This window comes from Molossus molossus, unplaced genomic scaffold (assembly GCF_014108415.1).
Source record: "Molossus molossus isolate mMolMol1 unplaced genomic scaffold, mMolMol1.p scaffold_m16_p_2, whole genome shotgun sequence".
NCBI classification, from domain to species: Eukaryota; Metazoa; Chordata; class Mammalia; order Chiroptera; family Molossidae; genus Molossus; species Molossus molossus.
In genome coordinates, this window is record NW_023425355.1 from 8,979,667 (window position 1) to 8,996,381 (window position 16,715).

Sequence of the window (16,715 nt, forward strand, 5' to 3'; positions counted from 1 at the left end):
TACCTAATCCTCATTTTTTTGGATTATTTTTTTCTTTTTGCTGTTGTAGTTGGGTGTTTTCTGCTTCCTTATACTCCAAATCGATGGTTTGCTCCTTGGCTTTACCTACTCTACTATTGATTCCCTGTAAATTATTCTTTATTTCAGTTAGTGCATCCTTAATTTCTGACTGGCCCTTTTTTATGTTGTTGATGTTCTCACTAAGTTCCTCAGAGGTCTCCTTAAGTTCCTTGAAGGTCTCACTAAGTCCCTTGTATGTCTCACCTACAGTGATACCTCGGTTCTCGAATGCCTCGGTTTTCGACCAAATCGGTATTCGACCAGGAGATTCGAGAAACTTGTCTCGGAATCCGAACAAATATTTGGAACTCGAACTTCCGAGATGAGCCGAGTTGAGCCGAATGGCGTTCATTCGACCCAGCGCGCCTTGCTTGCGTCATCAGTGTGAGTGCAGAGAGAGAGTCACGCTTTGTGGAGTCACGCTTTCCTATTGGTTTCATTGCTTCGGTTCTCGAACAATTCGGTTCTCGACCGTCCTCCTGGAACGAATTATGTTCGAGAACCGAGGTATCACTGTAGTTCCATGAGCAACCTTATAATCTGTGTTTTGAACTCTGCATCTGTTAGACTGCTTATCTCCATTTTGTTTAGTTCTTTTCCTGGAGTTTTGTTCTTTTCTTTCATTTGGGACATGTTTCTTTGTCTCCTTATTTTGACTGCTTCCCTGTGATTGTTTCTATGTATTAGGTAGAGCTGCTATGCCTACTAGGCTTCGGAGGGTGACTTACTATTGTAGGTATCCTGTAGGATCCAGTGGCACAGTCTCCCTGATCACCTCAGCTGGGCCCTCGCGGCGCACCCCTAGTGTGGACTGTACACCCTTCCTTTGTAATTGAGTCTTGATTGCTGTTGGCACATCAATGGGAGGGGTTTACCCAGGCTGGTCAGCTGCAAGGACTGGCTATGTCCACTAGCCACTACATTGGAGGATCAGCTGTGCAGGGCCCACCACACAGAGCAAGACTTACTTCAGCAGGGCTCTGGTACCACTGAGTCCACTCCTTGAGTGTGTCACTTGAGGTGGTTGGGTGGTGGTGTTTCGATGTGGTCTGAAGCTGTCTACCAGGTGTGCTGGCTCTGGGGCAAGGTCAGCCACTGCCTGGTGTTCTACCCAGGGCCACCAGGCATAAACTACAAAGTGATCTGCACATGGCTGCTTCTTGTGCTGGGCTTGGAGGTGTCCAGGAAAGGCCAAGTTGTGAACCAAGCGTGGCTGCCAGGCCTGGGGCCACTTAAGGAGAGGTTTGGGCTCGCTGAGACTGGTTTCTCTTGAGCCCGGGCTCCATACCACTCTTGTGGGCTGTAGGTTGCACAGGGTCCTGTGGAGCCCCTAGGTTCCACCGCTGGTGGCTGGGGAGTGCTGCTGCCCAGTGGGGCTCAGCTCCTGCTCAGCCTTTGCTATAGTTTTTTTGGGGAAGGGGTTAGCTCTCTGCTGCTGGTCTGTCCTTCTGTTGCCTAGGGATGGATGTCTGCTCCCAGCCTCTGTTGCTGGGGGTATATCTCAATTCTGATCAGGCTGCTACTGCAAGGGATGGTGCTGGGCTCCCGGCCATTTGTGGTTTCTGCAACCAGCACCTTGACAGCTCCACTACTGTGCACTGGTCTGTGTTGACACAGGGTGTCTACTGGCCTGATGGTGCCAGGTGCACTGGTGGGCTCAGGTACCAGATGCTGCTTGTTTGAGAGATTTTAGGAAACTCTGAAACAGGATCCAAAACAGGCCAATCCTATGGTAAAGCTTTTGGAAACAGCTTGGGTGGGCCTGAAAGTTGGGTGGGGTAGGGCCTCAAGGAATCACCAGGGCGCGGCCAACAGTGTGAGCCAGATTGCTGGAGTCCCAGATAAGGCGGCTGTCTCCCTGCCCTGTGGGGGAAGGGCTCACCAAAGGAAAAACTGCCTCCACCAGCACCTCTGTCCAGGAGAAAGCTGCCCCTCCAGCCCAGGTCCAGATGCCAAACAGCTCAGTTCTTCCTTGTTCTCTGGTGCTCCTCAAGCTGCCTCCCCTCAGAGCTCAGAGGAAGCGGGTCTGAGTAAGTCTGCTCATGGGCTCTTTTAAAAAAAATTTTTTAAATTTAATTAATGAATTTATTTTTGTTACAGATGTTTCTCCTTTTTTCCCACCCTCCCCACCCTGTCCCCAGCTTTGTTGTCCATGTCCATTGTTCATGCATACATGCGTATAAGTCCTGTGGTTTATCTCTCCCTCCCCACCCCCTCTTCTGGGGATTGTCAGTCTGTACCCCACTTCTACATCTCTGGGACTACCCCATTCCTCAGACTTTTATGTTCATTATATTCCACAAATAAGTGAGATCATTTGATATTGGTCTTTCTTTACTTGGCTTGTTTCACTTAGGATAATACTTTCCAGGTCCCTCCATGTGGTCTCAAAGGATAAGAGATCTTTCTTTCTTACAGCTGCATAGTACTCCATTCTGTATCTGTACCATAGCTTTTTTATCCATTCATGTACTGATCTTAGCTATTGTAAATAGTGCTGCTACAAACATGGGGGTACATATTGTTATAGAAGGCTTTAGTTCCATAAAATTTAACCGGAGTTTGACCTTCACTGGGAATTTGAAAAGCCACATCCTTTAGAAATAGGGAGGACAGGAATGGCCCCAAGGCCAGAATGTCCTGCATGCTCTGTAAATAAACTAATAGGGATAAACTGAAGCTCCCTTTACCCCATAAAACTGTAACTGTTAAAAATATATGTATTGCACCTGGCTAACTGCTGATATCTGTCTCTGTCACAAGCTTGCTAGCTAGTATTTGTTTAACCCTGATTATAAAAGGGCTGAAAGTCTGCTGCTAGCTGCTGCAGTTCTCAACTCAGAGAGGCTGCAGACCCTGCGCAGGAAAATAAAGCTTCACTAAATTTAAACCTTAAACCTAGTGTCCGAGTGTGGTTGAACTCGTGGATTACAACACGTATATTCTTTCTGATTGGTATTTCAGGCTTCTTAGGGTATATTCCTAGAAGTGGGATCACTGGGTCAAATGGCAGTTCAATTTTTAACTTTTTGAGGTAACAACATATTGTTTTCCATAGTGGCTGCACCAGTCTGCATTCCCACCAGCAGTGTACTAGAGTCCCCTTTTCTCCACACCCTCTCCAACACTTGTTGTTTGATGATTTGTTGATGGCGGCATTCTGACAGGTGTGAGGTGATACCTCATTGTTGTTTTAATTTGCATCTCTCTGATGATTAGTGATGTTGAGCATTTCTCCATATGTCTCTTAGCCATTTGTATGTCCTGTTTGGAGAGGTGTCTATTCAACTCCTCTGCCCATTTTTTAATTGGGTTCTTTGTCTTCCTTTTGTTGAGCTGTATGAGCACTCTCTATATATTGGAAATTAACTCCTTATCTCATGTATCATTGGCAGTTATCCTCTCCCATACAGTGGGTTGCCTTTCCATTTTGGTGGTTGTTTCTTTTGCTGTGCAGAAGTTTTTGAGTTTGATGTAGTCCCATGTATTCATTGTCTCTATTGTTTCTGTTGCCTTAGGTGATGTATCAGTGAAAATTCTGCTGCATATGATGTCTGAAATTTTGTTGCTTACATTTTCTTCTGGGATTTTTATGGATTCACGAGACACATTTAAGTCTTTTATCCATTTTGAGTTTATTCTTGTGTATGGTGTAAATTGATAGTCTAGTTTCATTTTTTTTTGCATATAGCTGTCCAATTTTCCCAGCACCATTTATTAAAGAGGCTGTCTTTACTCCACTGTATGCTCTTGCCACCTTTGTCAAATATTAATTGAGCATATTGCCTTGGGTCCATTTTTGGGTTCTCTCTTCTGTTCCAGTGGTCTATATGCCTGTTCTTGTGCCAGTACCAGGCTGTTTTGATTATAGTGGCTTTGTAATATAACCTGAAACCTGGTAAAGTGGTCCCTCCAACTTTGTCCTTCTTTTTCAAGATTGCTGTGACATTCGAGGTCTTTTTTGGTTCCATATGAACTTTTGGAGTATTTGATCTAGTTCTGTGAAGTATGTCATTTGTATATTGATGGGGATTGCATTGAATCTATAGATTGCTTTGGGTAGTATGGACATTTTAATGATGTTAATTCTTCCAATCCATGAACAAGGTATGTGCTTCCACTTTTTTATATCTTCCTCTATTTATTTTTTCAATGACCTGTAGTTAACTGCGAATAGGTCCTTTATTTCTTTGGTTAAATTTATTCCTAGGTATCTTAATTTTTTTGCTGCGATGGTAAATGGGATTATTTTTTTAGTTTCTCTTTCTGTCACTTCATCATTGGTGTATAAGAATGCCATCAATTTCTTGACATTAATTTTGTATCCTGCTGCTTTGCCAAATTCATTTATTAAGTGTAGTAAATTTTTGATGGAGTCTTTGGGGTTTTCTATGTCCAATAACTTGTCATCTGCAAATAATGACAATTTAACTTCCTCCGTTCTAATTTGGATCCCTTTTATTTTTTCTTTCTGTCTGATTGCTGTGGCTAAGACTTCCAGAACTATATTAAATAAGAGTGGTGAAAGTGGGCATCCTTGTCTTGTTCCTGTTCTTAAGGAAAATGCTTTTAGTTTTTGCCCATTGAGTATGATGTTGGCTGTAGGTCTTTCATACATGGCCTTTATTATGTCAAGATATGATCCCTCTATTCCCAGATTGCTCAGCGTTTTTATCAGAAATGGGTGCTGGATTTTGTCGAAGACTTTTTAAGCATCTATTGATATGATCATATGATTTTTATCTTTCATTTTGTTTATGTGGTGTATCACATTTATTGATATGTGAATATTGTACTAGCCTTGCATCCCTGGGATGAATCCCACTTGGTCATGGTAAATAATTTTTTTGGTGTATTCCTGGATTTGATTTGTTAGTATTTTGTTCAGGATTTTGCCATCTATGCTCATCAGGGACATTGGCCTGTAGTATCCTTTCTTTGTAGTGTCTTTTTCTGGTTTTGGAATTAGAATTATGCTGGCCTCATAAAATGAGTTTGAAAGTCTTCCTTCTTCGTGAATTTTTTGAAATAGTTTGAGGAGAATGGGTATTAGTTCTTCTTTGAATGTTTGCTAAAATTCTCCCGTGAAACAGTCCGGGCCTGGGCTTTTGTTTGCTGGGAGAGTCTTGATTACATCTTCAATTTCTTTTGTTGTTAGTGGTGTGTTCAAGTTTTCTATCTCTTCCCAGTTCAGTTTTGGGTGACTATGTGTTTCTAGAAATTTGTCCATTTTGCTTAGATTGTCGAATTTTTGCTGTATAATTGTTCATAATATTTGTTAACTATCCTTTGTATTTCTGTGGTGTCAGTTACTATTTCTCCTCTACCCATTACTGTTTTGATGATTGCGTCATTGTTTGACTTGACAGTAGCTGATTTCACCCTGTGTGGCCTGAATCCCAGTACAGTTCCTTCTCATTAGGCCAATGGTTCTTTGCCTGTTTCAGCCTGTGGACTTATTATTGTGGTTCCCACCCCCCGGCATATGTTTAATCACGTACCATTCTAGGAATGTTTTTAAACCCTCCTCTCCAATTTGGTTGCTATTTCTGCATCTATGTTTTAATTTTACACATCTGTGCTCCCAACCAAAAGTTATTAAAAGGCAGTAATAACTTTTAATAAGTGAGTAAAATATATTTTTTTAAACCCTCACCCAAGGACGTGCTTAGAGAGATGAAGGGAGGGAGAGAGAGCGAGAGAGAGAGAGAGAGAGAGAGAGAGAGAGGAGAAAGGCACAGAGAAAGAGAGAAAGATTAATGTGGGAGAGAAATATCAATTGGCTGCCCTCCATTATGAGCTCTGACTGGGATCAAACCTGCAACTCAGGTATGTACCCTGACCAGAATTTGAACTGGCAACCTTTCAGTGCACAGGATGATGCTCAACTAACTGAGCCACTGTGGCCAGGTGGCAGTGAGTGAAATCTTAACATTGTGACATGCCAAACCAATCTTTGTACTATGGGTTACAAACTTATCAAATTGTATTTTTAAGTCATTTTTAAATTTCAATTACAGTTGACATACATCATTGTATTAGTTTTAGGTATACACCTTATTGACCATACATTACATAACTTACTAAATGATCATCCCAATAAATCCCTCACCCATTCAACACCACACCTAGTTATTAGAATATTATTGACTGTATTCCTTTTGCTGTACTTAACATCCCATGACTATTCTATAACAACCAATTTGTATTTCTTAACCTCTTCACGTTTTTCATCCATTCCCCAACCCCCCTCCCATCTGGCCACTAACAAATGTTCTCTGTATGAGTTTCTTTCCATTCTGCTTATTTTGTTCGTAGATTCAGTTGTTGATAGACATGTATTTATTGCCATTTTATTGTTCATATTTGTTATCTTCTCCTTCAAGAATACCCATCAACATTTCATCTAATACCGGTTTGGTGGTGATGAATTCCTTTAGCTTTTTCTTGTCTGGGAAGCTCTTTGAATGTCCATCAATTCTAAATGATACCTTTGCAGGATAGAGTAATCTTGGTTTTAGGTCGTTGCTTTTCATCACTTTGAATCTTTCTTGCCACTCCCTTCTGGCCTGCAAAGTTTCTTTTGAGAAATCATTTGGCAGTCTTATGGGAGCTCCCTTGTAGGTAACTAACTGATTTTCTCTCTCTGCTTTTAAGAGTCTCTCTTTGTCTTTAACCTTTTGCATTTTAATTATTATGTGTCTGGGTGTGGGTCTTTTTAGGTTCATCTTGATTGGGACTCTATGTTTCCTGCACTTTGTGACTTTTTCTTTCACCAGGATAGGGAAGTTTTCTATCATTATTTCCTCAGACAGTTTCTCTTGCTCAGCTTCTTCTTTTTCTGGTACCCCTATGATGTGAATGTTGTTATGTTTTATGTAGTCCCAAAGCTCCCTTAAACTACCATCCTGCTTTTTAATTTTTTTTCAATTGCTGCTCTGATTGGGTGTTTTTTCTATCTTGTCTTCTCATTCACTGATTCAGTCCTCAGCTACTCTTAATTCCTTCCAGGGTATCTTTATTTCAGCTATGTCATTCTTCATTTCCTATTGATTGTTATTCATGGTTTATACCTCTTTGTTCATGCTGATATAGTTCTCACTAAGTTCCTTATAGTTCTCATTTAGTTGCTTATAGGTCTCACTAAGTTGTTTGAGTATCCTTATAACTATTACTTTGAACTCTTTATCTGACAAATTGCTTGCCTCCATTCATTTAGTTTTTTCCCTAGTGATTCCTCATTTTCTTTCATTTGGGGGTTGTTTTATTTGTCTTCCCATTTTATCAATTCCAGTCTTCCAGGGCACTGGGTGAGATGTGCTGTGTTGCAGAAGGCTCAGGTCATAGTGGCAGGTCTGGGCACACTGGGTCATGGCATTGGGGTGAGCCATGATGGGTCAAGGCAGTGGGGCCAGGTGTACCTGTTCATAGTGGTGGGCCCCGTTTTCTGGTGGACCCGGAGATCAAGTGCACTGGGTAACGGCCATAGGTCCATGTGTCTGGAGGCAGTGGGTGGTGACTGTGGAGCTGGTCTCTGGGGGGGCACTGGGTGAAGCATGCCAGGTTACAGCAGGAAGTCTCTGCATCTAGGGGCTCAGGTTGTCTTGGTGGGGCTGGTTGTGACAGCTCATGGTAGCGGTGGTGGCCCTTTGTATAATTAAAATAGTGCAATCGCAAGCAAATATAAAGTTATATTTTAAGTTTACATCTCCACAACATTTAAAAAATTAAAATATATCATTTAAAAAATTCTGTTGTGTATCTTTTTTGTTCACTTAATAATTTATCTTATGGATCTTTTTAATAGCAACACCTTGAGGGCTTTCTCATCCATGTTCACAGCTTTGTATACTCTATTATATGGATGTATCATAATTTATGTAACTAGTTTCCTATTACCAAGTATTCTATTGGTGGACATTTGAATGTTTTTAATATTTTAATATTACAAGTAATGCTGAAAACAATAGAATTTTAACCCCTTCATTATTTTATTTTATACATATAGCACTATTTATTTAAACAGTTTCATACTGTTGAATAGTTAGGGTCTTTCAGATATTTTATTATAATCAGTGCTACAATCAACATTATTATAATGACATCTTTGTGTATATCTATATTTTTTTGAAATGAATTACTAGAGATTGTGCTATTTTGTAGTGTTTATTACCATAGCGTGAATGTGAACTCATTGAAAGTAGGAATCTTTTGTGGGATCACATTTTGGTCCAAGAATTGTCTTGAATTAGTATGAGAAGTAAAAAGGATTGCTATACTCCTTAGCCTATTGCCATAGAGAAAACACCTATGTCTGAGGGCAATGAAGGCAGAGAGCCTGGCCAGGCACTCTGAACCACTCTTCAACTAAAGGAAATGAATATAGGGGAACCTGGAGTACAAGCAAACAGTGGAGAGAACTAAAATGATGTTCCCCCCACCTCTTCTAGGGACAACATCACAACCAGTTTGGTACTGGAGGAGGGAATATATAAAGCATATGGAAATTCTGGACTAAAACTCTTACCCTGGTATACAAAGATGATATATCTGACCTCCATTAGTAGGTCATGTGTTTAGAGTTGTTTCTTTAGTTGTAAGAATGGCATACCACTCCCCATTTTTGATTTTTGACTCATTCCTGGAAGATGGTTAACTGGAGTTAAAATGTAAATGATAAGAGAAGAGAATATAGTTGCATTAAATCTTGGTACCTTTAGCAGCACAATCCAGCAATTAGAATGATCTAGGTCTAAAGATAGTAGGAACATGTTAGTAACATGTCAGAGTCTGCCTACAAGAAAGTATAGGAAAGTTTTGGCCGAGTGTTTTTAAATCTGTAGGCCCAGATGCCTTGATGGGTACATAATAATATAAATAAGGGCATCCTGGAAAAATTATCAGGCAAAATAAATAAACTTGAGAAAAGTCAACATAATAAAACATGTTGCTTCTTGTAGATTTGTGCAAAACTACTCAACTTCTACTGGCAAAGTATTATCTGCCCTAAATGAAGAAAAGAAATCCAATGTAGTTCAAAGTGGCAAAGAAACTTAAATTATATTTTGCACCAGAAGTATATAACCAAATTTTCCTTTTTCTGACGATTGAGAATGTGGACACCAGGTAAGGTTACTTAACAACTACTTTAATATTTGCAGTGTTTTAAAATCCCAATAAGTGCCCTGGCTGGTTTGGCTCAGTGGTTAGATCGTCAGCCTGCAGACCAATGAGTCGCAGGGTTTGATTCTGGTCATGGGCACGTACCTTAGTTGCCATTCAGTCCCCGGCCGTGGTTGGGGTCATGCGGGAGGTAACCAATCGATGTCTCTCTCTCTCACATCGATGTTTCTCTCTCTCTCAAAATAAATAGACAAAAAATATCCTTAGGTGAGGATTGAAGAAAAAAAAAATCCCAGTAAGTTCCCTTTGTATGTACTACTGGGGTAAAAGGTGGGTAGACTGTTGAAAACCTGCAGCAGAGCTTCTATTTTATTTGTTGAATATTCCTCCAGGTTCCTGATGTTTGACTATGTTCAATGATCTCTGCCAAGTTTAGAAACTCTTTCATTACCTGATAAATGGAGCTTCCTGATCTAACACAGTGAACTGGCAGATATCTCAGGAATAATGAACAATGAAATAATGTAAGATTTGCTACTGCTCTTTAACAATTCAAAACAATAACAATTTAAGGCGTTCTGGCAAGCTGATATTTCTTGTAAATGGTGCTAAGAGGAAACTGGAATGCTGCCATTGGCCATTTAACCGTAATCAAGATTATGTAACATGTAAACTCAGGAAGGCTTGCAAAATATAATTACAGGTTTCTTGGCTGTTTGTGCCATTTTATTCTGTCATTTTTTTCTGTCCCTGATTGCTTTTTATCTCCACTGATGACTTACTATGGGCATTGTCCTATAGTTTAATATCCAGCTTACCTTTTTCTTTAGATTTTTTTAAATTACAGTTTACATTCAATATTATTTTGTATTAGTTACAGGTTTATAGCATAGTTGTTAAACAATCATATATGTTTCAAAGTATTCCCCTGATATATCCAGTACCTACATGGTACTATGTATAGTTATTAAAATATTATTGACTATAATCTCTATGCTGTAATTTACATCTCCATGACTACTTTGTAACTACCAACTTATATTTATCAATCCCTTAACATTTTTTTGCAATTTTTATTAATTTATTTTTGTTACAGATGTTTTCCCTTCCCCACCCCAGACACCCTCCTTGCAATCCCATTGCCCACCCTGAGCATTGTTGTCTATGTACATTGGTTACACATACATGCATATATACATGTATCTCACCCCTCCCACCTCCCTCCTCTAAGGTTTGTCAATCTGAACCTTACTCCTTTCTATGTCTCTGGGTCTATTTTGTTCATCAGCTTATTTTGTTTATTATATTCCACAAATAAGTGAGATCATGTGGTATTTGTCTTTCTCTGATAGGCTTATCTAACTTAGCATGATGCTCTCCAGGTTCCTCCATGTTGTCTCAAAGGATAAGAGATCTCTCTTTCTTACAGCTGCATAGTACTCCACTGTGTATATGTACCACAGATTTATAATCCACTCATCTATTGATGGACACTTGAGCTGTTTCCATATCTTTGCAATTGTAAATAGTGCTGCTATGAACATAAGGGTACATGTATTCTTTCTGATTGGTGTTTCAGGCTTCTTAGGATATATTCCTAGAAGTGGAATCACTGGGTCAAATGGAAGTTCACTTTTTAAATTTTTGAGGAAACACTATATTGTTTCCCGTAGTGGCTACACCAGTCTGCATTCCCACCAGCAGTGTATTAGAGTCCCCTTTTCTCCACACCCTCGCCAACACTTGTTGTTTGATGATTTGTTGATGGCGGCCATTCTGACAGGTGTGAGGTGATACCTCATTGTTGTTTTAACTTGCATCTCTCTGATGATTAGTGATGGTGAGCATTTCTTCATATGTCTCTTGGCCATTTGTATGTCCTATTTGGAGAGGTGTCTATTTAGGTCCTCTGCCCATTTTTTAATTGTGTTCTTTGTCTTCCTTTTGTTGAGTTGTATGAGTACTCTATATATTTGGAAATTAACCCCTTATCTGATGCATCATTGGCAATTATGCTCTCCCATATACTGAGTTCCCTTTCCATTTTGATGCTAGTTTCTTTTGCTGAATGGAAGCTTTTAAGTTTGATATAGTCCCATTTACTCATTTTTTTCCCCTTTGTTTCTCTTGCCTTAGGAGTTGTATCAGTGAAAATTCTGCTGCGTGTGATGCCTGAAATTTTGTTGCCTACATTTTTCTTCTAGGATTTTTATGGACTCACTAGTCACATTTAAGTCTTTTATCCATTTTGAGTTTATTCTTGTGTATGGTGTAAGTTGGTGGTCCAGCTGCAGTTTTTGTATGTAGCTGTGCAATTTTCCCAACACCATTTATTAAAAAGGCTGTCTTTACTCCATTGTATGCTCTTACCAGCTTTGTCAAATATTAGTTGAGCATAATGTCTTGGATCAATTTCTGGGTTCTCTGTTCTGTTCCATTGATCTACATGCCTATTCTTGTGCCAGTACCAGGCTGTTTTGATTACAGTGGCTTTGTAGTATAACCTGATATCTGGTATTGTGATCCCTCCTACTTTGTTCCTTTTTTTCAAGATTGCTGTGGCCAGCATGTGTTTTTTTAACGTGTGAGTGATGAAGCTAGGTTAAATCGTTAAGCCCCAAATTCAAATGTTTAAGTCAGTTTCCCTTGTTGTCTAGAGTACTGGTTGGTCCTTGCTGAGATGAGAGAAAAACCTCAAAAATAGCTTCTTAGTATGTCCCTAGGGGATTTCCCCTAATACTAGGAAATAACTATGAGGTTGTTTGTACAGCTGTTTCCAGTTCACAAGCATTCTATTTTGAGATGCTGTGGCTATTTAGAGTCTTTTTTGGTTCCATATGAACTTTTGAAGTATTAGTTCTAGTTCTGTGAAATATGTCGTTGGTGTTTTAATGGGGATTGCATTGACTCTACAGATTTCTTTGGGTAGAATGGACATTTTAATGATGTTAATTATTCTAATTTATTAACAAGGTATATGCTTCCACTTTTTTTTATATCTACCTCTATTTGTTTTTTCTTTTTTTTTTTCCTATCCTCACCCGAGGATATTTTTCCATTTTTTGTACAGATAGAGTGGGAGGGAGAGAGAGAGAGAAACATCGATGTGAAGGGACACATCGAGTGGCTGCCACCCGCACAACCAACCAGGGCCGGGGACAAACTACAACCGAAGTACGTGCCCTTAGCGGGAACCGAACCCGGGTCTCTCCGGACCGCAGGCCGACGCTCTAACCGCTGAGCCAAACCGGCCAGGGCTCTATTTGTTTTTTTCAATGTCTTGTAGTTTTCTGTAAATAGGTCCTTTACTTCTTTGGTTAAGTTTATTCTTAGGTATCTCAATTTTTTTTTTACTGCAATAGTAAATGGAGTTGTTTTCTTAGTTTCTCTTTCTGTGAGTTCATTACTGGTGTATAGGAATGCCGTCGAGCCCTGACCGGTTTGTTCAGTGGTTAGAGCACCGGCCTGCAGTTCAGAGAAGGAATGCCGTCAATTTTGTGATGTTAATTTTGTATCCTGCTGCCTTTCCAAATTCATTTATTAAATCTAGTAGAATTTTGATGGAGTCTTTAGGGTTTTCTATGCACAATATCATGTCATCTGCAAATAATGGTAGTTTCACTGCCTCCTTTCCAATTTGGATCCCTTTTATTTTTTTCTTCCTGTCTAATTGCTGTGGCTAAGACTTCCTGTACTATGTTAAATAAGAGTGGCAAAAGTGGGCATCCCTATCTTGTCCTGTTCTTAAGAGTCCCTTAACATTTTTCACCCAGTCACCCAACCCCGCTCCCCTCACTGGCAACCAACAGTATGGTCTCTATATGTCTATGTTTAAATTTTGTTTGTTCATTTCTTAAAATTAAATGTATGGGGTGACATTGGTTTATAGAATCATGTAGGTTTCAAGTGTACCTTTCTATGATATAAAATATGTGTATTGCAGTTGTGCTCACCACCCAAAATCAAACCATCCTCCAACCTCCACCACCCTCACCACCCCCTTCCCTCTGGTAAACACAACACGGTAGTCTGTGTCCATGAGTTTCAGTTATATATTGCACATAGGAGTGAAGTCATGTGGTTCTTAGCCTTTTCTGATTGACTTATTTAATTTAGCATAATATTCTCAAGGTTGTTGCAAATCGCGATATTTGATATTTTCTTGTGGCTGAGTAGCATTCCATTGTATATATGTACCACATCTTCTTTATCCAATCCTCTATTGAAGGACACTTTGGTTGTCTCCATGTGGTGGCCACCGTGAATAATGCTGTAGTGAACATAAGGGTGCATCCATCTTTCCAAATATATGTTTTTGAATTTTTCGGGTAGATACCCAGGAGAGGGATTGCTGGGTCATATGGTAATTCTATTCTTAATTTTTAGAGCATCCACCAGACTGTTTTTCATAGTGGCTACACCAGACTACATTCCCACCAGCAGTGAATGAGGGTTCCCTTTTCCACACAACCTCTACAGCACTTGTTATTACCTGTCTTGTTGATAATAGTCATCCTCACAGGTGTGAGGTAGTATCTCACAGTGGTTTTGATTTACATTTTTCTAATAGCTAGTGAAGTTGAACATCTTTTCCTATATCTGTTGCTATGTCCTGTTGGGAGAGGCACCTGTTTAGGTCCTCTGCCCATTTTTTTTTTGGTTTATTTTTTTCAATTTTTATTATTTATTTTTGTTACAGTTGTTTCTCCTTTTTCCCCCCAGACACCCTCCTTCCCATTCTGCCCACCCCCCCAGCATTGTTGTCTATGTACATTGGTTACACATTCATGCATATAAGTTCTTTGGTTTATCTCATCCATCCCCCCGCACGCCTCCTCTGAGGTCCGTCAATATGAACTGTACTCCTTTCTATGTCTTTGGGTCTATTTTGTTCATCTGCTTATTTTGTTCATTATATTCCATAAATAAGTAAGATCACAGGGTATTTGTGTATTCTGTTCCACTGATTTATGTGTTTTTTTTTAAGGCCAGTACCATGCTGTTTTGATTATATAACCTTATGGTATGATTTGATATCAGGTAGTGTAATACCTCCAAATTTGTTCTTCTTTCACAAGATTGATGTGGCTATTCAGGGTATTTTATGGTTTTGTATAAATATTTGGATTATTTATACTAGTTCTGTGAAATATGCCATTGTTATTTTGATGAGAATTATGTTGAATGTATAGATTGCTTTGGGTAGTATGGACATATTAATGATGTTAATTCTTTCTATCCTTTAGCATAGAATATGCTTCCTATTTGTATCTTCTTCCTTTAGTATTGTAATTTTTCAAGTGTAAGTCTTTCATCTCTTTGGTTAAATTTATTAATTTATTCCTAGTTTTTTAATTTGCTTGTTAGTTCATTTTGTTCATTAAATTCCACATATGAGTGAAGTCATATGGTACTTGTCTTTCTCTAACTGGCTTATTTCACTTAGCATAATGTTCTCCAGGTCCATCCATGCTCTCAAAAGGGTGAGATTTCCTTCTTTTCACAATCGAGTAATATTCCATTGTTTACACCTCTTTATTTAAATTTATTCCTAGGAATTTTATTTTTTATGATGCAATTGTAAGTAGGATTGTATTCTTAGTTTCCCTTTTTGATAGTCCATTATTGGTGTATATACAACCGATTTATAAATATTTACTTTATATCCTGCTACTTTATGTAATTTGTTGATCAGTTCTAGTAGTTTTTTGGTGGAATCTTTATGGTTCTCCACATATAGTATATCATCATCTGAAAATAATGACAGTTTTATTTCTTCTTTTTCAATTTGAATGTCTTTTATTTATTTATTTTTTAATGTCTGATTGCTATGTCTGGGCATTCTAGTACTATGCTGAATAAGAGTGGTGAAAGTAGACATCCCTGTCTTGTTCTTGATGTTAATGGAATTGCTTTTAGTTTTTTCCCCGCTGAATATGATGTTAGCTGTCCTTTGTCATATATGGCCTTTATTATATTGAGATATGTTCCCTCTATTCTACTTTGCTGAAAGTATTTATAAAAAATGGGTGCTGGATTTTGTCAAAAGCTTTTTATGTATCTACTGATATGATTATATATTTTATCTTTTATTTTGTTTATGTGGTATATCATATTAATTGATTTGTAAATATTTGACTAACCTTGCATCCAGAAATAAACCCCACTTGATCATGGTGTATATTCTTTTTAATGTATTGCTGGATTTTGTTTGCTATTATTTTGTGGAGGATTTTTGCATCTATGTTCCTCAGGAATATTGCCTTATAATTTTCTTTGTTTGACATGTCTTAATCTGGTTTTGGAATTAGGTTAATGTTGATCTCCTAAAATGATCTTGGGAGTCTTCCTGCCTGTTGAATATTTTGGAGTAGTTTGGGAATGATAGGCATTACTTCTTTTTTGAATGTTGGTAAAATTCACCTGTGAAGCTATCTGATCTTTTGTTTGTTGGGAATTTTTTTTTTATTACTGCTTCAATTTATAAAATATGTTTTTATTGATTTTAGAGAGAGAGGAAGGGAGAAGGAGAGTGAGATAGAAATATGGATCACCAACATTGATCAGCTGCCTCCTACATGCCCACTGCTGGGGATTGAGCCTGCAACTCGGGGATGTACCCTGACAAGGTATCAAACCAGCGACCTCTTGGTGCTTGAGTTAACACTCAACCACTGAGCCACACTCCTTGGACTACTGCTTCAATTTTCTTAGTTGTAATCATTTTGTTCCAATTTTCTGTTTCTTCTTTACTCAGTTTTGGAAGATTGTATGTTTTTAGGAATGTATCCCTGTCTCCCATATTGTCCAATTTGTTGGCATAAAGTTGCTAATCTTTTCTTATAATCCTTTGTATTTTTGTGGTATTAGTTGTTACATTTTTTTTTCATTTATTTCTGATTTTATTTATTTGAGTAATTTCTCTTTTATTCATGATGATTCTGGTTAATGGTTTATTAATCTTGATTATCTTTTCAAAGAACCAGCTCTTGGTTTTTTTGATCTTTTAAATTAAAATTTTAGATTCTGTTTCATTTCTTTTCACTCTGATCTGTATTACTTTTTTCTTCTACTTACTTTGGACTTTGTTGTTTTTATTCTAATTCCTTTTGGTGTATATTTAGATTGTTTATTTTGGATTTTTCTTGTTTCTTGAGGTAGGCCTGTAATGCTATGAGATTCGTCTTAGGAATACATTCACTGAATCCCATAAAATTTGGGTTTTTGTGTTTTCATTTTCATTTGTATCAAGGTATCTTTTCATTCCTTTCTCAATCCCATTGTTAACCCATTCATTGTTTAGTAAAATATTATATAGCCTCCATGTGTTTGTGTGTTTTTCAGTTATTTTTTTCTTGCAATTGATTTTTAGTTTTACACCATTGTGATTGGAGAAGATACTTCATATGACTTCAATCTTCTTAAATTTATAGAAAATTGTTTTGTGTCCTAATGTGGTTTATCACAGAAAATGTTTCATGTTCAATTGAAAAAAATATTTATTCTGCTGCTTTGGGGTGAAATGCTCTGAA

General features: G+C 38.3%; 1 protein-coding gene across 1 annotated transcript in view; it reads left to right on the forward strand.

Annotated features, from left to right (window-relative positions):
* The first annotated feature begins 8,303 nt into the window (after nt 1-8,303).
* LPAR4 (lysophosphatidic acid receptor 4) overlaps nt 8,304-16,715 on the forward strand; it is a 194,222-nt gene continuing 185,810 nt past the window's right edge. Inside the window, exons 1-4 of the mRNA XM_036270743.1 lie at nt 8,304-8,591; nt 9,021-9,186; nt 9,434-9,478; nt 9,576-9,707. The gene's annotated coding sequence lies outside the window, so the exon portion shown is untranslated. The remainder of the gene's footprint in view (nt 8,592-9,020; nt 9,187-9,433; nt 9,479-9,575; nt 9,708-16,715) is intronic.